The sequence below is a fragment of the Quercus lobata genome, chromosome 2 (genome assembly GCF_001633185.2).
Source record: "Quercus lobata isolate SW786 chromosome 2, ValleyOak3.0 Primary Assembly, whole genome shotgun sequence".
NCBI classification, from domain to species: domain Eukaryota; kingdom Viridiplantae; phylum Streptophyta; class Magnoliopsida; order Fagales; family Fagaceae; genus Quercus; species Quercus lobata.
The window spans coordinates 66,584,012-66,609,104 of record NC_044905.1 but is presented as its reverse complement, the minus strand read 5'-3'; the positions used below and the strand labels follow the sequence as shown (position 1 = coordinate 66,609,104).

Genomic DNA, 25,093 nt, shown 5'->3' with positions numbered 1-25,093 from the left:
ATATGAAACAGGCAATATGTGATCAAGCAAAGATGGAGTTATGAAACAAATCATGGCTTGATCAACCAAGTGAACACCACAAGGTAGTGATCACAGTGCTCATTCACACTTGGAATGAACACAAGGACATACAAGTTAACAAGCACAAGGCAAGACACTTGTATGCTCAACACTCAACCAATGCATATCACACAAGGCATATGCATCTAGGAACAATCCTACAAGGGCACAAGAGTGACAGTACATAAACCAAAATGTATACCATTTAGATTAAAGTACTGATTTCAACATAGCATAAAGGCTGCACTAGGCAAGGTACATACCATAAAGCCTACAAACCTATGCATAAAACATAAACCCTAAAAGCTTACATAAGCACATGGGTACAAAACACAAACAACCTTGATAACAGTTTACGGGTACAAAACACAAAACATCAACTCAAAGAGAAGAAGAATGTAAAGACACTCCCCCTTTGATCATGCCTATCTCTCCCCCTTTTTGTCATGGAATAGGCTAGTCATCCTCTTCCAGCTTTCTCTGAATTTGATCCAGTTGAGTTTGAAGAGAAGTAAACTTCATATCCCACCGAGTGTTTTGATGGTGAATAGAAGCAGTGAGTCCAGACATCTTAGTATTCAACTCGTGGACAGAGGAGACAATGCGATCAAGTTTCTCATCCAGGGAGAGAGTGCCAAACTGAGAGTCATTGTGAGATGCAGAAGTTTCTGGTTTGGCTCTCTTCCGACTATGTCCAATGCTGGCATTGAATGTATGCATGTTGATTGGACTTGGTTTGGGCATAGGGGATTCATCAGCCATTGGATAAATTCCCTTGAGCTTCAAGATCCGGGAAATGAGACTGCAGAAAGGAACGCATATCCGAGACTCAGTTCGAAGAACCGTTTTGCGCAGAACATGAAAGATATGAGCACAGATGTCTATTTCCACATCAGAGATTAGATCATGAAGAAATAAAGCCCGTCCAAGGTTCATATACCCAGTGCTTGACAAAGGGTACAAATTGTGAAACATTACAATTGTAAGCACTCTCAGCTTTGGAGAGAGAGAGGAAACACTGATGGATTTGCCATTTGGCGAGAACTCCAAGTCTTGACCAAGACTTTCTTTAAGAAGCTCCTCATCAGGACAGAGATCATCGTAAACCGGCGAATGTCGGAAAATGGGTCTGTTGATGTGAAGAATTTCTGCCAGATATGCAGGAGAGACAGAAAAGCTCTTTTTCCGAACCCAGCACTTAAGTTCATCTCCTTCCACAATGGCGTTGGCATAAAATTCTTTTACCAACTCTTCATATGCGTCATCCGGATCAGAGAGAAGATAATTCCAATCCTTGTGAGCAAACCATTTCGGAATGTCAGTGTCATGAAGTGATGGCTGATCCAAAGCTCTTTCTAGTAGAGGTTTGGCATGAAGAAAGAGATTCTCATAAGTCTGATAGGCTGCATATGATCTGAACCTGTCGGGATCGAATCTCTTTGATGAAGAGCGAGTCCCTTTTGGTTGAGGAGAGAAATCATCAACATCTATTACTGGTTCCTTCCCTTTGGAACTACCTCCTTTTACAGCAGCCTTTTTGAATGGTGACATGACCAGTCTGCATTATGAACAGGGGAAACGACAGAACACAATCCAACAAACTTTATTAGCAGTGGGTTAGGGTAAATATAGGGACAATGTAGAAACCCTAATAGCTGGATGAAAATGGACAGAAAATAGTAATGAGGGACACAAATGGCTCAAATTGAACTACACAGAAGAAGGAGTCCAAAGAGAACCACATAATTAGCTGAAAAAGGACCCACATTCAACAACACATCAACAGGATACCACACAGGATCATAGAGAAATACGTCATCAACAGCAGATCAGACAAAAAATTAGCTAACCCTAGCTAAGCACATGATGAAGAACAAAATCACCCAAAATAAACTAGCTCAAAAACAGAAACACAAGCTACCAAAGGCTAAACATGGACAAAGAGTAATAGTTGAGCTAAAACCCATCACAAAATCACAATCAAATGTGAAAAAATCCAGAGGGAAAACCATATCACCAAGTAAAATAGAGTTCAAGACAGAACAAACATACCTGTTAGTCGACGATTTTGAGCTGACAAGAGGCAAACAATGGAGATCGAAAATGGAGGCACGGTGAGAAAGGGTAAGAGCAAATGAGAAAGACAATGAACAGTCACAAAAAGATCGAGGGAAAAACAAAAAGTTTAAAAACTGCCCCTGTATGTCTAAAACACGCGATTTTCGCGACTGAGACGAGTCGCCAAAAAGCCGCCAGATCAAGCCGCCAAAACACCCTAGGACGAAAATTTGAAAATTTTTCTAAGTGTTTTTCGCGACTGAAAGGTCTACCCGCGAGTAAGTCGCGAGCTGAGCCGCGAAAATCTCTGAGTGAACCTCGCGACTGGACCTTCCACTCGCGAACAAGTCGCCAAAAATGACCAGCGAAGATGCGACTGAGGTTCGCGACTTGACATACCCGCGACTGAGCCGCCAAAACAAGGCAAAACTGGAATTTTGAAATTTTCAGATTTTTCAAACAAAATACTTTCCAAAATCACCTAAAACACTCAAAAATCTTTTTGTGCTTGAATTAACAAAGATTGAGCATGTGAAAACACATTTTATCAAGTACAATCACACAAATGAATATGGCATTTATTGAACATAAACTTGTGTGTTGTGTGTGGATATCAACAATGAGATAGTCCTTCGTCTAATGTGAAGCTTCAATGATCAATTCAACCAAGGCATACACAATTAGCACTAGATCATGTGACCCATCTCAATTATAGAAGTATGTATATATGACCTCCCACAAAACTTGATAACATGATTTGGAGCTTTACATTTGACTCCACTTTCAATCATAACAATTGACCTTTTTGATCTTTTGAGTCAATCACCTCTCATTGTGAGAGTGATATAGGATATTTCACTTTAATGAATAAGCCTTTGGCTTTTTGAATAAACAATCACTTCAATATAAGGTCGCTTACCCTTTTTCCTAGTCAAATACTAGAATGTGCGACAGGCTTTTGCAGCTCAATATCTCTTTTCATTTGGAGATTTACATTTGGTGAGCTCTTTTTAGCAAAAAAAATAAAGAGTGGGAAGATATATAGACACAAGTCTATGCAAGTCTCAAGATCAACAAAACCATTCACTAATCATTCATGACAAGTTTGAAGATCTATTTACAACAATCACAAAGATTTCAAGATTTTTCCCACAGTGATATAAGTGCATGAAAACAAGCAATGCTCGAAAATGCACAAAGCCATTAGCACAAAGGTACAAGGCAAAACAAGTTTTTGAGACAAAAGCTCAACAAAGTCAATCAAGCTTTTTGATTTTCTATTTTTTTTATGTGATTTTTGGATTTTTGACATAAAATAAGAAAAATGATTTAACAATCAAAGAAAGAACCAACAGAATTAATCAGAAGGACAAACAAACAATAAACATGTTGCACAAAAGGCTAACAAAGAAGTGTGTGCCACATCACAAGCAAACATATCAAATTATAAATATGTGAAGCACACAACACACAAGAGGATCAAGGAATTGTACCGACACCAATGGTCTTACGGAGTGATTCAAACCGTGGACCATCGAGAGGCTTGGTGAAGATGTCCGCCTTTTGATTGTCGGTGTGTATGAACTCAAGACACACAACTCTTTCCTCTACCAAATCCCGAATGAAATGATAGCATATCTCTATGTGTTTAGACTTTGAATGCTGGACAGGATTCTTGGAGAGATTGATGGCACTGGTGTTGTCACAGAAGACACACATCGTTTCTTGAGGAATTCCATAGTCATGAAGTAATTTCTTCATCCAAAGAAGCTGAGTGCAGCAACTTCCAGCAGCGATGTATTCTGCTTCTGCAGTAGATAGAGACACTGAATTCTGCTTCTTGCTCATCCACGAGACAAGGTTGTTACCAAGATAAAAACATTCGCCTGAAGTGCTTTTCCGATCGTCTACACTGCCAGCCCAATCAGCATCTGAATACCCAGCAAGACAATCATTTGAGTCTTTTGAATACCACATACCATAGTTTGCAGTACCATTCACATATCGAATGATTCTCTTAGCAGCAGTCAGATGAGATTCTTTCGGATTAGCTTGGTACCTGGCACATACGCCCACACTGAAGGCAATGTCCGGTCTACTGGCTGTAAGGTAGAGCGAACTTCCTATGATGCTCCTATACAATGTAGGACTTACTTCAACTCCCGACGAATCCACATTCAGTTTAGTGGAAGAGCTCATGGGGGTGGAGGCGTGTTTTTTGGAGTCTAGTCCAAACTTCTTGACAATGTTTCTGGCATACTTTTCTTGAGATACAAAAATACCCTCCTTCTGTTGTTTGACTTGAAGACCCAAGAAAAATGTGAGCTCCCCCACCATACTCATCTCAAACTCCTTCTTCATCTCTTCAGAAAATTCAGTAGCACGATCTTCGATGGTTGCCCCAAACACTATGTCATCAACATAGACTTGTGCCACAAGGAGATAATCTTCATTATTTTTGACAAATAGAGTTCGATCTGCATACCCTCTCTTGAAACCTCTGTCTAGAAGATAATGTGTAAGACGATCGTACCAGGCTCTAGGCGCTTGTTTTAAGCCATAAAGGGCTTTCTTCAATCTTAGTACATGATCTGGAAAATGAGGATCTTCAAATCCTTTTGGTTGCTCAACAAATACTTCTTCATTTAGATATCCATTCAGGAACGCGCACTTTACATCCATTTGATAAAGTTTGAAATTCAAGGTGCACGCAATGGACATGAGGATACGAATGGATTCGAGTCTTGCCACCGGAGCAAAAGATTCATCAAAATCCACTCCTTCAACTTGAGTGTATCCTTGGGCTACTAACCGAGATTTGTTATAATTATTTCTCCATTTTCATCAGTTTTGTTTTTAAAAATCCATTTTGTGCCTATAACATGAACGTTCTCGGGCCGTGGAGCAAGTTCCCACACATCATTCCTCACAAACTGATTCAGCTCTTCATGCATTGACTCGACCCAATTCTCATCTTGAAGAGCCTCTTCAACCCTTTTTGGTTCAAATTGTGCAAGATAACAGTGATATGTTACATGATTGGCTAGCAGAACGTTTCCTTTCCTGAGGCGAAGACCGTCATCAAGAGATCCTATGATATTACTTTCCGGATGATTCTTGATAACTCTTGAAGATGGCCTTTTTGAAGTGGAAACTTCATCACTACGAGAGATAGGAGGATGGACTTCCGGAGGAGTAAGAGGGCTTGATGTTCTAGACATCGATCTCGTTTCCATTCTTGGGTTGATGGGAGTCGTTTCTACTTCTGGTATAGGTTCTCCACCTTCTATATCCAAAGCTTCTACCTCAACATCGGCCTCTTTGGTGCTTGGCCCTTCTACATCATCAATCATTTCCACCTTAGGTAAGGCATCATCAATCTTGACATTTATGGACTCCATCACAGTTTTTGTTCTCTTGTTAAACACTCTATACGCTCGACTTGTAGTAGAATAGCCAAGAAAAATACCCTCATCACTTCTCGCATCAAACTTCCCAAGATTCTCTCGATCATTTAGGATATAGCATTTACTTCCAAACACCCAGAAATACTTCACTTTTGGCTTCTTCCCATTCCATATCTCATAGGCAGTCTTCTTTGTACCAACTCGAAAGAAAATCCTATTGCCAATGTGACACGAGGTGTTGACAGCTTCTCCCCAAAATCTTTGAGGTATTTGCTTGTTAAGCAACATGACTCTTGCCATCTCCTGAATCACACGATTTTTTCTCTCTACCACTCCGTTTTGTTGTGGAGTTTTGGGAGCTGAAAATTCTCTTTTAATTCCATTCTTCTCACAGAAGGACTCGAATTTTGCATTCTCAAATTCCCTCCCATGATCACTTCTAACTTTGGCTATCGGAATCCCCTTTTCGTTTTGTAGTTTCTTGCACAGAATCTCCAACCTCTCACAAGCCTCTGATTTTTCTCTAAGGAAATCAACCCAAGTGTATCTTGAGTAGTCGTCCACAACAACCATAATGTATCTCTTACCCCCTAGGCTTTCTGTTCTGGTAGGCCCCATTAGATCAACATGAAGTAACTCCAAGCATCGAGAGGTGGCTATCACATTCACCTTGTGATGACTTGCCTTAGTTTGCTTCCCCATTTGACACGCACCACAAACGGTCTTCTTCACTTTTCCAAACTTAGGAAGTCCCTCGACTGCTTCAAGTTTTGAAACTTTCGCTACTTGTTTGAAGTTGGCATGCCCAAATCTGTGATGCCACAACTCCAACGTATCCACACGAGCACTTCTACACGATATGGGTGCCGTGGGAACAATTCCATAGCAGTTATCAGTAGTCCGATTTCCTTCCAAAACCTGAATCCCTTCTTCATTGATGATCAAACATCCCTTCTTAGAGAATTGTACCAGAAAATCATCATCACAAATTTGAGTGATGCTCAGCAAATTCGCCTTCAGCCCTTTTATGTACAGCACATCTTTCAAAAGCGGCAAACCAGGTATCTCAATGGTTCCTTTGCCTAGGACTTGAGCATGGCTTCCATCACCAAAGGTCACATAGTCACTGACCTTTTCTTTGAGTGTCTTGAACAGAGACTTATCCCCTGTCATATGGCGAGAGCACCCACTGTCAAGATACCACAAACACGCATTAAACACCTTCAAAGAGGTATGCACAAAAAGGTTAACATGTGATAGACATTCTTGACCTTCAAACACAAACTCATCATCAGTTTTTATGCTTCTTTCAGTTTGATTTTTCATTTTCAGATTCTCAATCATCTCACACAACATTCTATTCTTTCTTTTATATTTCTTAATCAATGATTTAGATTCAGATATGCTACTGTGTAAGACATAATTCTGATTTTCTAGATATTCCAGCATGTGAACAAAAGCTCTAGCATGTTTCTTAGTTTTTAACAACTCTACAAAAACATCAGTAAGACACCTTTCAGACATATGCATAGAGTCATTTTCACAAACACTTAAGCTACAATTCAGCATGGTATAAACCAAAACAATCAATCACAACACAGGGGTCTAGGATCACACTAAGGTAATAAAACCACAACAAGTGTACCTGCTCTGATACCAAATGAAAGTTCAAAAACGTGTACAAAAACACCTTTGAACGTTTAGACCCCCAAATTACAACTTAATCAATTCAAGCAATATGTCAAACAACTAGTGTGCGGAAACTTAACATATGCTATCATACGAAATTGATTAAATACTATCTAAGCCATAACAGATTAATATCCACAGCAGATAAATAAAAAGGCAAAGATAGAGAGGAAGGAAGATGCAAACACAAAGACAACACGCGATGTGTTATCGAAGAGGAAACCGAAGCCCTCGGCGAAAAACCTCTCCGCCGCCCTCCAAGCGGTAATCAATCCACTAGAAAATATAGTTGGGATACAAGGACAGCAATAGACCCTCCAAGCCTAATCTACCCAATGCACCTAAGCCCTCCAAGCTTCTTGCTCCAACGAGGTTACGCCGAACCTTTTTCTTTTCTAGCTTCCCGGATTCCGCTACTAGACCGTAGCATCAACCAATGAAAATTGGTTCCTTCCTAACTGCTTCCCAGCAATCCAAACAGCAGACTCACAATGAAGATGATGGTGAGAACCTGGTTTGGTATAATGCCTCTCAAGGATTTGACAATGGAGAGGAAGAAAGTTGAGGAATTTGAAGAGTCTCTAAGGTATAGATTGTGTGTGAATCAATCTAGTTTTTCTCTAGGGTTTCTCTCTCAAAATTCTCTCTGGAAGCTCTCTTTCAATCGTGGGTAATAGGGGTATTTATACTGGAGTGGAGAGGAATGTGAAACGTCAGGTTTTTACAAAACAGGGGTGGCTCGCGGCTTGACCTTGCGGCTTGACTAAGCCACGAGATCCAGTCGCGAGATAACCGTATGGCCAGTTGTCCTGTTTTGTCCTGTAGTGCTCCAGCTAGCATGACTGTTCATCTTCCAGCATGCTTGGCACGTGTGCTGCTTCTGGCGGCTTGCAACCGCGAGTCACCCGCGAGTCCCAGCCGCGACACTCTGTTTTCTTGCACACTCTTGAGCAAACTTCACTCTATCTCACTCACTACCCTTACATCAAACCCACTTAAATACAGGGTTACTAAATGCTGAATTACAAGCAAATTTGGCATGGAATAAAGCCAATTAGATGGTTGAATAAATTCAACCTTACAACATCAATTGAAAACCTTCAAAGAAGTGTGCACAAATAAGCAAGCATGGGACAAGCACTCTTGACCTTCAAACATAAACTTATCTTCATTTTCCATGCTCTTGTTAGATTGAATTCTCTTTTTCAGATTATCAACCTTGTCACATAATATTCTATTTCTTCTTTTATACTTTTTAATCAACGAATTAGACTCAAATAGACTATTGTGTAATATGTGATTCTCATTTTCAAAATATTTCAGCATGTGAACAAACATTCTAGCATGTTTCTTTGTTTTTAATAACTCAAGAAGTTCATTGTTACGATAACCTTCAAACATACTCATAGAGTCATTATCATAAACATTTAAACCACAATTTAGCATGGCCTTTTCTATAGCTACATCCATAGCAACGGGGTCTAGGATTGCACTTAGGTAATTAAACCCCATCAAGTGCACCTGCTCTGATACTAAATGAAAGTTCAATTAGTGTATAAAACACTATGAACGTTTAGACCCCCAATTTACAAATTACCAATTCAAACACAAGGAAAACACATGATGTGTTATTGAAGAGAAAACCGAAGCACACGGTGTAAAAGATTTCCCCCGCCCTCCAAACGGTAAATAATCCACTAAAGAATGTAGTTGGGATACATGAACAGCAGAAGACCTGTAAGGTTGAATTTTATCAACCATCTTGTTACTTTATTCCGTGCCAAATTTGCTTGTATTTCAACAATTAGTAACCCTGTATTTAGGTGGGAATCATGTCAGGGTAGTGTGTGAGGGAGTGTGAAGAAATGTTCAAGATTGTGCAAAGAAGTAGGGACTCGGGACTGGATCTCGTGGGTGGCTCGCGGCTTGCAAGCCGCCAGAAAGTTGCACACGTGCCAAGCATGCCAGAAGCTGAAGAGTCGCGTTAGCTGTTGCACTACAAGACAAAAGTCCTAGGCTGGCCAGGCCGTTAGCTCGCGACTTGAACTCGCAACTCAACCCAGTTGTGAGGTCAAGTCACCAAAACACCCTGTTTGGAAAAAACTGACTTTTCACATTCCTTCTCACCCTACTATATATATACCCTTATAACCACGATATTCAAAGAGCTTCCAGAGGGAATTTTGAGAAAAAAACTCTAGAGAAAAATAAGATTGATTCATCCATAATCTTCACATAGAGACTCTTCAAATTCCTCTACTCTCTTCCTCTCCATTGTCAAATCCTTATGAGGTATATTACCAAAACCTTTTCTCACCATACCTATATCTGTGAGGAGGCCATTTGGTATTTAGGAAGCAGTTAAGAAGGTACCAATTTTATATTGGTAGATGCTATGGTCAAGTAGTAGAATCCGACAAGCTAAAGAAGAACTAGGTTTGGCGTAACCTCGTTGGAGTAGGAGGTTGAAGGGCTTAGGTACATTGGGTAGATTAGGCTTGGAGGGTCTTCTGCTGTTCATGTATCCCAACTACATTCTTTAGTGGATTGTTTACCGTTTGGAGGGCGGCAGAGAGGTTTTACGCCGAGGGCTTCGGTTTCCTCTTCGATAACACATCGAGTGTTGTCCTTGTGTTTGCATCTCTCTTTCCTTAATCTTTTCCATTTAATTTCTACTGTGAATATAATTTTATTTGGTTTAGATTGTTTATCAATTCTGTATTAAGCTTATGTTCATTTTCCACACATTAATTGTTTGATATTAAGCTTGAATTGGTAATTTGTAAATTGGGGGTCTAAACGTTCAAGGTGTTTCATACACTTATTGAATTTTCAATTGGTATTAGAGTGGGTACACTCTTCTTAGTTTCATTACCATAGTGTGATCCTTGACTCCATATTGAGATGGACCGGTCTCAATCTTTAAATGCTCCACCATATTTTGATGGCAGTAACTATGCATTTTGGAAGGTAAGGATGAGAGCATTTTTTGTGTTCTATAGATGAGGCTGTTTGGGATGCTGTTGAAATAGGTTAGACAAAGCCAGAGGCAGCAATATCCACTTGGGATAAGGTAGCCCTCGCGGCGTCAAATGCTAATAGTAAAGCACTTAACGAAATTTTTTGTAGTGTGTCCCCAGATGAATTCCATCAGATTTCTCATATCACCATTGCCCAAGAAGCATGGCAAATTTTGGAAACCACTTATGAGAGTACAAAGAAAGTTAAGGACACAAAGCTACAAATGCAGACCACTCAGTTTGAGGAGCTCAGGATGAGCGAGAATGAGTCCTTTGACTCTTTTTATAGTAAGCTAAATGAAGTGGTCATCGGTAAGTTTAACTTGGGAGAGAAAACAGAGGACTCAAAAGTTGTAAGAAAAATTCTTCGTTCATTGCCGGAGAGCTTCCGTGCAAAGGTGACAGCAATTGAGGAGAGCAAAGGCCTTGATGAAATCAAAGTCCAAGAACTAATCGGTTCTCTCCAAACGTATGAACTTTCATTACCAAATCAAAGAAAGAGCAAATCACTGGCTCTTAAGACAATAAATGAAAAGGTAGAAGGTCATGGTTCGTCGGATGAGGATGCAGTAGAAAATGATGTTGCCTACCTTGCAAAGAATTTTCACAAATTTCTAAAGTTCAAAAATAGTGACAAATTTGGTGATAAAGGGAAATTTATGAGTTTCAGAAAGGAGAAGAAAGACTTCAAAAAAAGAGAAGGGAAGGAGTCTCAATCTACACAAGGAGTCACTTGTTTTGAGTGTAATAGACAAGGCCATTTCAAAAAGGAATATCCTAATTATCTGAGATCGAAGGGCAAGGTGTATGCCACCACTCTCAGTGACTTAGATTCCTCCACCTCTGATTCAGATGATAGTTGTGATGAAGAAGGGAATTTCTCAACGTTCATGACTGTTGCTCATGTTGAGTCTTCGGAGGACTTGAATTTGCTTGTGGAAGAACTTGGGAACATAGTGATAAGGAATTTATGGGAATTGTAGAAGAATCAGATGCTGAAGAAGATGAAGATACAGCTGGTCTTAAAGAGAACTACAATTCTCTACTTGAGAAGTCAAGAGAATATGCAAGGGTGGCCAAGGCAGCTGTGAAAAAGATGAAGAAAGCTAAAGAAGACTATAAAAGTCTTCTAGTGAGATATAAGGAGGCCAAGTGTAAAATAGAGACACTAAATGGTGAGCTAACCGAAGCTTACACCAAGATAAAATTCCTTGAGCTTGAGGTAGTTCAAGCAAATGCCAAGGTAGAGCGAGTCTCTACAAAGAAGCTTGATGATGTTCTTTATTCTCAAAAGACCTTCTCCGACAAAAACGGATTAGGATATACCCTAGAAAGTAGTTTAGCTGTGAACATCTCCAAAGAAGTGAAGTTTGTGAAGGCCAAAGAGCCGGTTGTAGTTGCCTCTACTGTTGAAAAGGCAAATATTGAGAAGAAGAAGAATGTAACTGACTAGTGGGTGTTGAACAAGCCTCGTAATCAATTTGTGGTCAGGTTTAAAGGTAGATCAAAATCTCTTCCATGATCGCAAAGAGATCCTAAAACGAACTGTTAGGTTCTAAAGGTTTAGGATTTTATGTATTTAGAACTCTAATTTGTATTGTTGGCAAACCATGATCAAAACAATGTGTTTAGAAGTGTTTTAGTCTAACTCAAAGTTGTGCATTTATGTAAAGTTGGAATCAAGTTAATGCAGGAAAGCATTATGCCTTTCAACCTGGCTCGATCGATCGAAGCTCGGGCAGAATGTTTTTTTTGCAGAATTTTCCAACTCAGCCCTAGGTATTTTAAAACGTTTTTAGGGTTTCTTATTTGTCCTAAGTATAAAAGGCAAACCCTAGCCACGTTTTAGTGTTGCTCATATTGTGGTTTGTGTAAATCTCTTGTGAGATCTAGAGGAGCTTTCCTTTACACAAACTTAGGGTTTTCAAGGAGAAGATTTATCTACACCTTGATGATCAACTCAGTTGCTGCCATTGAAGCTTAAAGAAAATACAAGCGGGTGTGCATGTATCTGGTGGTGAATCCAAGAAAGAAGGAGTCTGTGGATTCGAAACTTGCACGTGGTCGTGTCAGTAAGTTCTACTGGTGGGTAGTAATAAGAAGTCGAGTGTGGGGGCTTGTAAGTCTTATTGTATGAACTTCGATTCTTTCAAGATAGTGAATTCAAGTTTACCTTGAGGATAGCTAGGTCAAATCCTCCCCAGGTTTTTACCGGTTTGGTTTCCTGGGTGATCATATCTTGTGTTATTTATTTTCTGCTGCTTTGCATGATTTGATCTTTGTTATTGTGATAACCTAGACTTGTTTAGTTGGACTACGTAACAACTTGACTATTACCTAGGTTAAATTAATTGTTTTAAGGGGTCTAAAAACTATCATAAACCATATGTGCCATCACTGTGGACTTCAAGGGCACACCCGACCCAATTGTCATAAACTGAGATCATTGAGGAATGCTAGTGACTAAAGGTCAAGAAGGCCAAGAAATGACAAGAGGACTTGGGCTATTGAGTCATCAAGAGATCGAAATGTTGATCCTGGAATGATGGACGTGATGAAGATGATTGGTGCATTCACCAACTGCTTGGAAAGCTTAACTAGAAGGTTTGAAAGTCCTAACTCTCGTACCCAATCCTATAAGGATATCATCCCAAACGCACGTGACATGTGGGTGATGAAGGGTACTCATGCATGAGCATTACCACATGTCCATGCATTAATACTTCCTATGTTGTGTGATTGTTGGTTTGTTTATTGATTATGTGATTTGAAAATTGTTTGTTAGTTTCATTTCTTTGTTGCTTTTTTTTTTACATTGTTGCTTCTTATCAATCTTTTCCTTCATGTGTGTCAAAAATCCAAAAACCACATAAAAAGTAGAAAATCCAAAAAGATTGATCAACATTGTTGAGTTTTGTCTCAAAATATGTTTTACCTTATACCATTGTGCAAATGGCTTTGTGCATCTACGAGCATACTTATTCCCTTTGCACTTATATCATTGTGGGAGAAATTTTGAAATCTTTTGTGACTGTTGTAAATAGATCCTCAACCTTGACATGAATGATTAGTGAATGGTCTTGTTGATCTTGAGACATGCATAGACTTGTGTCTATATATCTTCCCACTCTTTATTTTATTGTTTTTATTAAAAGAGCTCACCAAATGTAAATCTCCAAATGAAAAGAGATATCATTGAAGCTTCACATTAGACTAAAGACTATCTCATCTTTGATATTGACACACAACACACATGTCTATGTTCAATGAATGTCATATTCATTCGTGTGATTGTACTTGATTAAATGTGTTTTCACATGCTCTATCTTTGTTGATCTATCACAAAAAGATTTTTTAGTGTTTTAGTTGTTTTTGGAAAGTACTTTGTTTTTGCAAAAATGGTCCAAAATTTTCAAAAGTTGTTTTGCCCAGTTCTGGCGACTCAGTCACAAGTAGAACCAGTCGCAAGTCCATCACAGAGATTTTTCGCGACTCACTGGCGGGTAAATGCTTCAGTCGCAAAAAAGACTTAGAATATTTTTCAAAAATTGGTTTTTCATGCTTTTCACGGCTCAGGTTGGCGGCTTGTTCACGAGTGAAAGGTCCAATCACGAGGGGTACACAGAGATTTTCGCGGCTCAATTCGCGACTCTCTTGCGAGTGGAACTTCTAGTCATGAAAAACACTTAGAAATTTTTTTCAACGTTTTCTTTTTAGTGTTCTGGTGGCTGGTCCTGGTGACTTGCATGCGACTTGTCTCAGTCGCGAAAATCGCGTGTTTTGGGTAAACTTTGTCAGTTTTTAAACCTTTTCAGTTTTCCCTCGAACATTTCTGACTATTCATCTTCTTCCTTTTCTGTAAAACTCTCAAACTCATCGTGTCTCTCTCAAACGAACTTGCATTTTGCTTCATTTCTCTTTCAAATCTTCAAGGAAAAAGGTATAGGTTTCTATTTTCTCACTTTATTCTACATTTTTATCCGTGCATTTCCTCATTTTGTGAAATTTTGTTTGAGTTTGTGTGTCTTGCAATGTTCGTTCATGGGTTTACTCTATTGGGTTAACTAAAGGGGTTTTGTTGTTTCTAGTGATTTGATGCTTGCTTTACTTGTATCTTGACTGTGTTGCTCTGTGCAAATCATTCTCATGGTAGAATGTCACAATGACAGATATTTGCGACTTTGTGATTGACCATAGTTTACAGTGAACTGAACTGTGACTGCTTATTCATCATTTCTGAACATCTGTTACATGTTTTAGTTTACATTGCTTCAGTATTACTCATTCTCACATACTACTGTCAGGGTTCTTGTACTATGTTTAAGTGATATCTCGGTTTGTATTTCAATGAGTCTCCAATTTTTGACTATCTTGAATCTAATCAAGTTGTTGTTCATGTCAGGTGTCTGTGTGCTTGGATCTTTGCTGTGTGTTTATTATTTTACAGATGTCTCGCCGATCGTCCAAAGAAAAAGTGATTGTAACTGATGTTTCATCATCCCCTATTACTAAACGAACTCAACTCTCATCTCAGTCGTCTAAAGACTCAAACTGTGAGAGGTTCAAAACTCCTCTTGATTCACAGACTCACTTAAGCATTTTTGAAGATGCTACTCTCATAGTGGAACGAGTGGTAAAGTTTGACACTTTGGGGACCACTTTTATCCCTAGAATCTTTGAAGCTAAAGACTGGGCCAATCTGTTTGGAAATTTCGAAGAGCCAATGGAAGAGTTGGTTAGGGAATTCTTCTCAAATGCGAGATACATTGGTGTTAAGTTAAAATGTTGGGTAAGAAGGAAAGAGTTTTCCATCAATCCAAACTACATATCCAAGGTTCTTTGCATCACTAGACCTGCGAATGTGGACCTCACCCCTTATGATGATCGAACTCCTATGGTTCAAGACATTTTGCAAGTTCTTGGGCCTGATCATGAAGTGTCTAGTAAAGGCATATCTATAAACACTGCAAAGTTTGCTCCTAAGTTGACCACACTGAAGCTGATCATGTTCTCCAATCTCTACCCGTTGTCCAACACTACTTTCATCAATCTTGGAAGAGCTCAATTCCTATGTGATCTTATTACTGGGTCCCCGATTGATATCTGTGCCCATATCTTCGAAACCATTGGGAAGACTGCGGCTCAAACAGCAACACGAGCATGTATTCCGTTTTGTAGTCTCATCATGAAGATCATACTTCTTGAAGGTGTCAATCCCCCATCAGATGGACAAATGATCAACCGTCCTCGACCAATATCCATGGCAACTCTCCAAGCTAGCAAGAGTCACTCCTCTCAAAAACCAAAGAGTGAACACATGTCTCCTACTACAACATCTGCTCATGGGTCAGATACACCTGTGCATACCGCGACTATCTCTCCTATCACCCTTGAGTTACAGCCGACTAGCAATCAGCCAAACCAGTCTGGTCCTCAAGCTGATAGGTTGGGTCTTTTGTTTGAAAAGCTTCATATGCGCATTGCCGAAATTGAAAGTCTTATCTACTCCACCAATAATCAAGTTCAATTGCATCTCACGACCATTGAGAATCAGCTAGATGCTATTCAGCAAAAGTTAGAGGATAGCCTTTAGCTATTCGTGCCAAAAAAGGGGAGAGCTTATTGAAAGGGGGAGAGCAACACAAAGGGAAGTGTGCATAAGAAAAGGGGGAGTTGTGTGCTCAAGAGGAGAAAGCTGTCATATACACTCACACATACCTTTGGACATATTGCCTAACTTTGGCTAGCCTAGTTTATCAACTATTTACTTATAGTATTCTGTTGTCTTTATAAACTCTTAGCTTTGTCTAGCTATGTTTCTTAGGTTAAGCCTAGTTCATCAGGTATTTACTTATAGTATTCTATTGTCTTTATAAACTCTTGGTTTTGTCTAGCTATGTTTCTTAGGTTAATGTTTTGGTTAAAAAAAAAAAAAAAAACTCTTGGATATGTTTGACATCACTTATGTTACTTTGGTTTGTTAATATTTAAAGTTGTTTTTTCAGTATGTTTATGGTAGTTTGTGCCCATGTTGCTTTTGTAAGCTTTTAAGGTTTGTTTCCATGTGCTTTGTAGGCTTTTATGGTTTGTACCATTCTATGCAGCCTTTATGTTCTGTTGCCATAATACTTCTAGCTAAATGATATGCATTTTCTTTAAATATTCTCACTCTTGTGCCCTAGTAGGATTTTGTTCCTAGATGCATATACTTTAAGTATTGTGCATTGGTTGAGTATTGGGCATGCAAGTGATTTGCATTGAGCTTATTAACTTATATGTCCGGATGTTCATTCCAAGTGTGAATGAGCATTGTGGTAACTATTTTATAGTGATTGCCTGTTTGGTCAAGCCATGGTTTATTTCTCATTCCATTTTGCTTGATCGCATTGTGCTTGCCTCATATGCCTTACAAGTTTTCTGCATACAATTGATCAAATTGTGTTGTTGTGTTTCAGGAGTTACTTGTTCATATGATTCAAGAGCTTATCAGATTCTAGAGTTATGTGTGAGTGAGTTTTGTTCAACTATTCCCAACTCACATATTAAGTCTAGAGTTTGTTTTAGGATTTTGTCACGGAATAGCCAAAGGGGGAGATTGTAAGGTTGAATTTTATCAACCATCTTGTTGGCTTTATTCTATGCCAAATTTGCTTGTATTTTAGCAATTAGTAATCATGTATTTAGGTGGGAATCATGTATGGGTAGTGTGTGAGAGAGTGTGAATAAATGTTCAAGACTGTGCAAACAAGCAAGGACTCGCGACTGAATCTCGCGGGTGGCTCGTGGCTTGCAAGCCGCCAGAAAGTTGCAGACCTGCTAAGCATGCCAGAAGCTGAAGAGTCGCGCCAGCTATTGCACTACAGGACAAAAGTCCTAGGTTGGCCAGGCCGTTAGCACGTGGCTTGAACTCGCAACTCAACCCAGTCGCGAGGTCAAGTCGCTAGAACACCTTGTTTAGGAAAAATTGACTTTTCACATTCCTTCTCACTCTACTATATATATACCCTTATACCCACGATATTGAGAGAGCTTCCAAAGAGAATTCTGAGAGAGAAACCCTAGAGAAAAATAAGATTGATTCATCCACAATCTTTATATAGAGATTCTTTAAATTCCTCTACTCTCTTCCTCTCCATTGTCAAATCCTTGAAAGGTACATTACCAAAACCTTTTCTCACCATACCCATATCTGTGAGGAGACCATTTGGTGTTTGGGAAGCAATTAAGAAGGGACCAATTTCATATTGGTAGATACTATGGTCAAGTAGCAGAATCTGGCAAGCTAAAGAAGAAATAGGCTCAGCGTAACCTCGTTGGAGTAGGAGCTTGGAGGGCTCAGGTACATTGGGTAGATTAGGCTTGGAGGGTCTTCTGTTGTTTGTGTATCCCAACTACATTCTTTAGTGGATTGTTTACCGCTTGGAGGGCGGCAGAGAGGTTTTACGCCAAGGGTTTCAGTTTCCTTTTCAATAGCACATCGAGTGTTGTCCTTGTGTTTGCATCTCTCTTCCCTTAATCTTTTCTATTTAATTTTTGCTATGAATGTGATTTTATTTGGTTTAGATTGTTTATCAATTCTATATTAAACTTATGTTTATTTTTCGCACATTAATTGTTTGATATTAAGCTTGAATTGGTAATTTGTAAATTGGGGGTCTAAACGTTCAAGGTATTTCATACACTTATTGAACTTTCAAGACTCTCCAAGCCTAATCTACCCAATGTACCTAAGCCCTCCAAACTCCTACTCCAACGAGGTTACGCCAAACCTATTTCTTCTTTAGCTTACCAGATTCTGCTACTTGACCATAGCATCAACCAATATGAAATTGGTCCCTTCTTAACTACTTCCCAAACACCAAATGGCCTTCTCACAGATATGGGTATGGTGAGAAAAGGTTTTGGAAATGTACCTCTCAAGGATTTGACAATGAAGAGGAAGAGAGTAGAGGAATTTGAAGAGTCTCTATGTGAAGATTGTGGATGAATCAATCTTGTTTTTCTTTAGGGTTTCTCTCTCAAAATTCTCTCTGGAAGCTCGCTACATTTCGTGGGTATAAGGGTCTATATATAGTAGGGTGAGAAAGGAATGTGAAGAGTCAGTTTTTCCCAAACAGGGTAGTCTGGCGACTTGGCCTCGCAACTGGGCTGAGTCACGAGTTCAAGCCGTGAGCTAACGGCCTGGCCAGCATGGGACTTTTTTCCTGTAGTGCAACAGCTGGCATTACTCTTTAGTTCTCCTGCATGCTTCACATGTGTGCCAGCTTTGGTGGCTTGCTAGTCGCGAGTCACCAGTGAGTTCCAGCCGCGAGTCTCTGCATCCTTTTAGAAAAACATAATTTCACAAAAAAATTTCCAAAATTTGTTTAACCCAAAAACAATGTTTCATGTCATGTGATTATTTTTCAAAAATCTCATTAAAAGGCTACTTACCTTAACCTGCAAAATTCTAATTCTCCAAGCTCCAAAGGAGATTAGCTAGAACCTAAACAATACCAAGCCAGCCTATCATGATAAGCATAAAGCTTGACATTTCATCTAACTACGAATTAGAGATCACTAAATAAGATATTAATTAGGCAAACCTAAGTATTTAACCTCACAAGTAATGTATTACACTTCCAATGTTTCTCAACAATTTTATTTACAAGGCATATACTCCAATTTATAAAATTAACCAATTCAAGATCATCCCCCTAATATTAAAATCTTAACAATTTATTAGTAACTTCCACAAGATTTACACATCATCATCAAGAGAGACCCATGAAACAAAATCATAATATCTACCAAGACAAAAATTTTAAATCTTCAACTAGCTCCAAATAAACTCAATAATAATGGAAAATTAGATTTACAAACTATCACATGATAGAACCCAAACCCCTAAATTTCCACCATAAGTAAACCTTAGATAGTCACCATTTGTAAAACCGTAAACCGATTTATCAAATAAGTCCACCAAATCAAAACCTATATACATAAACACAAGATTATCACTCCAAAAGCTTAGGTAAAGAGAATCTCTAGCAAAAGTATAAAAACCCACCAAAAAGATTAGGAGTTTTTACCTTAAATAAAAGAAAAAAGATGCCTTAGAGATTCCTAAGGAGTTTTCCGGTAAACCTTGTCAAAAAAGATGGTAGAGGTGGTGGTGAGGAGTGGGGACCGGTGGGAGAGTGTGAGGGAGATATAGAGAAGCGTGTTGTGTTTGTGTGAAATGGAAATTGACCAGCCAAAGAGGGAGATAAGGGAGTGTAATGTGTGGTGGTAGTGAATGGGGTAGGTGGGGCATTTAGGGTCCAAAAAATTTGATCCTATTTTTTTTTTTAAGCTTGGGGTGTTACAATGCATTACAAACTTTGAAAACACGAAAGCTCTTTTGAATATACACTACTGTCAATTTTTTAAGACCTTCTCGCCTCTCTCTGTGTATGTGTTAAAATACTTAATATTCTCAATAATGAAAACACAGGATTACAATTATGAGCTAAAAACTAGGCTTTTATTAATGTTATGTGTAGTGAATCATATGGGCTTTTTGTAGTTGCCAAGTCCTGTTTCAAAAAGATAGAAGAAATTGTTCTATGTGTGATTGTGTTGCTCCAAATGACAAATAGCAGTTTTTTTTTGGGTTACCCCAGGTTTTCTTATGCATCTAGCAACCCCATGTTGTGAACTTCCTACATAAACTAGTAGAAACACTTATCATTTTAATTAATTAACATTGGTTTTTTTTTTTTTAGAGAGTTTCAATCTATGGTGCTCGCTCCTAATGATAGCTCTTTATCATCAAACCAAAACACCAATCGTTGTTTGGTATAGGCAAGGATTGAACCCCAGATCTCTTATTCAACTGTCAGAAACTTTACCAGTTGAGCTAACTGGAACTCACATGGTAATTACTTGTTAGCTGTAATGCACGAACTCATAAAACAAGTTTGATTTATTGTAATATGTTTTACATGGTAATTGTAACATTATAGAGGAATTTTTTAAGAGAACACTCATAACCACTAAGATACTTAAAGTGATTTTGTTAAACCTAGTTTGATAAATATATATATTTTTTTAGTAGTCTAGCAACTTTGAATTAACCATTGGATTTTTTTTTATTAAAAAAAAATTTTAAAACCGTATAAAGCCTTAATAAAAAAATAAAAAAGAAAAGGTTTCCATCAACAAAACAAAAAATTAAATAGATTTGACCATAAAAAAAATTTTAATTAGTTTCAAATTCTTTGATTTTTTTTCCTTAAAAAAAATAGATTGATTCATCCCTTAAATAAGATACTAACACAAGCCCATGGGTAGCCTTGATTCGTCCCTTAAATAAGATACTAACACAAGCCCATGGGTAGCCCATTAGGCCCAACCCAATATCCCTGCCTGCTAAAGACAAAATAAGCATTGCCTATGAGTAGGATCATGGGTTGGGAATTTTTTTTTCGGCCTCGCCTGACTTGATCCTTTAACTAGCTAGTTAACAACTTGCTATGCCTAACCCGTTGTGCCCATGGGCCAAGTAAAAATGGGGGGCCAGCCCATTGACAACCCTTATCACACTCATCTACTTTTTCTACTATCAAATTCAAAATTTAAAATAATACAACTTCTTTCAAATAAACTTAAACAATTATCACTATTAAAAAAAAAAAAATCATCAATACAAATTATGAAATAGGCTTATCTTTTGGTTACATTTATTTTCTACAAAAATAATAATAATTAAAAAAAAAAATAGAGAGTAAGGTTTTTGTTTTTTTTAGTTAACAACTTTTTTTAGAGGAGATTTTAGTTAAAAACTTAAAAGAGCAATTTAGCATTATTACACTTACCGATTTCTTTTTATGAACTAGTCAAAAAATTTTACACTAATTAAATTAGAATCCTTCACTATGTGATTCAAGCAATCTCATCCTATGTGATAGGCTATTTTAAATTGCCACAGAATTTATGTCACGAGATTGCAAAGATGGTGAATTCATACTAATGGGGACAAAGTGGAATAAGCTGTGTATCTTGAAAAATAAGGGTGGATCGGAGAGTGTTAAATGTTCCGGACTTGATTTTGGAAAGAATTTAGAAGGCCAAGTGTTATCGTAAATGCTCTGTTTATGCATGCTACGTTGGGTCATTCTCCATCTTACACTTGCACAGTGTTCTGGCAAGTGAGGAGGGAACCTAATTGTTAAAGCAGAGTCTTCGCTGAAAAATTGGAAATGGAGAATCTGTTCGAGATTATCAAGAATTCAAGATCCTTGGCTCCATTATGCTTCTTATCAGTTGTCACAAGATTGTTTTGCTTGTTAAGTAATTAATCCAGATATGAAGGTGGCTGCGATCTAATTGATAGGGATACCCATTGGTGGAATTTGGAGCTTTTATATCATGCTTTTATGCCTGATTATGTTGCTAAAATATTACAGATACCACTGTCACAGTTTGATGTTCCAGATATTTTTTTTTTTTCACATAACATGGGAATTTTATTAATGAAAGGAAATGTAGCAGACACAGAAAAATAGAGTTCAAACAAACTAAACCAGAGTAGCAATACCCTGTAGACAACATTGGACTAAACAGAAACTATTACAAAACACAAAAACAGAACAAGTCTTCCACTACACCCAAAACATAAACAGCAACTAAACATTACAAAAGACCGGGAAAAACTTATTTGCAGATCACTTCACTGGATGATGCAAAACCCATGGAATCCCCGTAGAGGCATTGCCACAAAAATCGGGTGAGTATTTTGTTCAGAGTGCTTATCATTTGAACTTAAAAGACTAAGGCTCAATAGCAAATTAGGGAATGTTCCACAGATTCAAAGTTTCATAATTCAAGGAGGAAATTAAGGACTTTGGCAGTTATAATCAGCCATATTAAAAATTCAACTAGCAACTTTTTTTTTTCCCTTTGTTTATCAACCTTTAGGATCCATAATCTCAGACAACACTACCCTGGGGGAAATCAATCCATCTGAATCCTTTCTAGCAAAGCTTCCTCAGCTTACTACGGTCACTCGACTATTGCTATTAGTACTTGAGAGTTTTCCATTGCTACTAAAAATCATGTCATCACTTTCATTGACATCTGACATAGGGATCAAAGCAAGCTCATCATCATCATTCATGTCTATTTCTTCTGCCAAATCAAGCTTGACATCTTTTTCTGCACTCACTTGCAACTCCAATGCTAACTCAAGCCCCCCAACCACATCATTCATTGATGGTCGTTTGGTTCCATTGTCAAGCAAACAATTCTCTACAATCTCACCAAATTTCTTCAAACATTCTGGTTCAATTTCCCCCTTCAAAGATGGATCAACAATTTGATCAAGCTTTCCATTGCGATAGCACTGCAGGACCCATGCTGCTAGACCCATTGGCTTCTCCTCATCCGTACGTATGATTGGTGGCTTTCCACACAGCACTTCACACAATACTACACCATAGAAGTACACATTAGACTTTTCAGTAAGTCGTTGAAAGCGATAATATTCCGGGTCCAAATATCCAAATGTACACTTAACCACTGTGCTAACATGGGACTTAGACATAATGGGACCAAATTTTGACAACCCGAAATCAGACACCTTGGCCAACCATTGCTTATCTAATAAGATATTTGTACTCTTCATATCACGATGAATGATTGTATGTGTCGCACCTGTATGAAGGTAGTTCAACCCATGTGCTGCACCAATACAGATTTGGAGTCGTTGCTTCCAAGAAAGTGGCTGATACTTGGTGTTATAGAGATGGTCACGAAGGGTCCCATGAGCCATGTAATCATACATGAGTATCATCTCGTTTCCATCCTCACAATATCCAATCAAAGAAACAAGATGGCGGTGGCGGAGTTGAGACAACATCGCAATCTCTGTTTTGAACTCCTGAGCTCCTTGTTGAGAACCGGATTTTAATCGTTTGATTGCAACTGGGGTAGCCGTACTACCATTAATGTATCCTTTGTACACATCACCGAACCCTCCAGCACCAATAATGAATACTTTGTCAAAATTGTTGGTAGCTGCTATAATCTCAGCGAGTGAGAAGTAGCGAGACAAACTACCCGGTAGAGTTGATCCGCTTGCCTTTGTTGAGTTGTCGGAATCCTTAACTCTTTCGGCTAGTCGGAAAATCAAGACTACGAGAATCAGGAGTAGAGTAAAGCCAGAAACTCCACCACCAACGGAAATTATTGTTGTTCTATTAGTCCTCTTCAACTCTGTTGATTGTATCGGTGGCACAGACTTTGGAGGGGTCAGCGGAAGTGGGTCGGGGTTGGGTCCGGCGAGGTTGCCACTGGGGGCGCTTACTTTGAAGATCTCGATACCGTTCAAGATTGCATCACTGAAATGAGTTGCGCGGTCATCAGGGTTTGCTTCTAGGGCGATAGAAAGGTTCATTTTCTTCTGGTTTTCTTTGCCAAACATTGACACAGCGTAGTCCTTGTATACGGGAACACCTCTTCTCCGACCACTCCAAACCATAACGTCGGCTTTTGTGTCAGCGGTTTGATTTGCTATGAAAATAAGAAACACTCGGTCGTGCCAAGCAATAATCTTGAAACTCGCAGAAGTGTAACCTAACAAGATAATCAAATCCAGAATCTACGGAAAATTCCCAAGTGAGATTGTAGCTCTTATTGATAGTTTTGTTCATTCCCATAGTCCGGGCAGTTCGATAGACAGCTTGCGGTGCAGTGTAAGCTGGTATTTGGGTAAATTGCAATTCAATAGTTGTGTTAACAGGTAGAGGTGAAAGTCTATCTTCTGTCAAGTACATGCTGTCCGGATTCCAGCTCCGGAACATTCCTGTATCTTCACTGGGTGTGATGGAGTTCCCTCCAACATTTATTCTGTATTCCATCTCGAGAGCAGTTCCGTTATCGATACGGTACAGGTTCTGCTGGCCATTGAAAAGGAACCCTTCAACGTTAGACGGAGTGTAATACAGATTAGGAGGCATGGACAAGATATCAATTCCGTTGACAAAAGCAAATGAATTGGAATCGCTTGGAGTGAAGGTTAAATTCAGCCTCTCATCTTCCTCGATGTTGACACAGAATTCTCTTAATATGGTATCACCAGGATCTCCATCGGCGTTAGCGGTAAGTGAAGCATTGAAGTCTCGAAGAAGGGTAAAAGTTCCAGCTTTGACAGAGAATAGAGCATTAGAGCGGTCGAAATTGCAAGTAGCTGGGTAGAAGTATAGTCGAACGAATTTTTGGCCGGTAGTGAGTGGGAATATGTAGGTGAATGGGGATACAGACAAGCGAGCAGTGGTATAGGGTACTTGCCAAGCAGATGAGGATTACTTAAGTGAGTTTGTTTCTAGAGAGGCCTGGTTTGTGATAGTTCTTGGGGGAAGAATTTTGAATTGACATCTCCAGTCCAGGTCCGACCATCTAATGCAGTCGAATTGTCAAAGGAGCCACAGTTAAGGATAATATTATCTGGTGGAATTTTTGCTTGTGAGAGGTTTTCCCTATTTGTCAACAAATCACCGTGTCAATTTAATTTCCACTGCATTTAGTTTAATTGGTGATTTGTTGGTGCTTTCACGATTTACATGCAATTTAACCTACTTAATCAATTTTGGTAATTGAATTAATTAACTGAGATCAAGATTTTTTAACCCAACAAGTGGTATCAAAGCGGTCACACCTCTGATTAGGTTTTAATCTTTGCTGTTTGATCCATTGACCCCTGTTGTTATGGATGATGGATAATCCCTAATTATTCCTCCTTTATTTGATGGTAATAACTATGTGTACTGGAAAATACGCATGAGAGCCTTTTTGCAGTCTTTAGATGAGAAAGTCTAGCTTGCAGTTGAAATAGGTTGG

At 38.8% G+C, this 25,093-nt stretch overlaps 1 pseudogene across 1 annotated transcript; it reads right to left on the bottom strand.

The window, feature by feature from the left end:
* Nucleotides 1-22,163: 22,163 nt before the first annotated feature.
* LOC115978170 lies at nt 22,164-24,386 on the bottom strand (annotated as a pseudogene). Its single transcript, XR_004088656.1, has one exon. The product of XR_004088656.1 is annotated as a receptor-like protein kinase FERONIA (transcript).
* Nucleotides 24,387-25,093: the final 707 nt, after the last annotated feature.